Source organism: Sinocyclocheilus grahami, unplaced genomic scaffold (genome assembly GCF_001515645.1).
Source record: "Sinocyclocheilus grahami isolate Dianchi unplaced genomic scaffold, SAMN03320097.WGS_v1.1 scaffold1405.1, whole genome shotgun sequence".
NCBI lineage: Eukaryota > Metazoa > Chordata > Actinopteri > Cypriniformes > Cyprinidae > Sinocyclocheilus > Sinocyclocheilus grahami.
Window position 1 is genome coordinate 921 of NW_015506584.1, and position 551 is coordinate 1,471.

Here is a 551-nt window from a genome sequence, read left to right on the forward strand (position 1 = left end):
GGTAGCTTGTCATCCGGGGGTTAGTCAAACAATTTTTTTCATTAAGCAATGGTTCTGGTGGCAATCTATGGCCCGTGACATACGACTTTTTTTTTAGTCTGCTCAGTCTGTGCCACTTCTAAGACTTCCAGTCAACCCCCTGCTGGACTCCTTCAACCGCTGTCAGTTCCTTTGAGACCCTGGTCCCATATTTCGATAGATTTCGTTATGAGACTCCCGCTCTCTCAGGCTTAGTTTTGAGCGTGGTGGACCGGTTCTCAAAAGTAACTCATTTTATCCCTCTGCCCAAAATACCCTCAGCCAGAGGAACAGCGGTTGCTGTCATTGATTACGTTTTTCGCATTCATGGCCTCCCGATAGACGTGGTTTCTGACAGGGGGTCTCAGTTTATTTCCAAATTTTGGAAGGAATTTTGTCATTTGTTGGGGGTGACTGTTAGTCTTTTTTCTGGCTTTCATCCCCAGAGTAATGGTCAGACGGAGAGGGCTAACCAAGGTTTAGAACGTGTGTTGCGGTGTTTGGTGTCTCAGAACCCATCCTCTTGGAGTCAG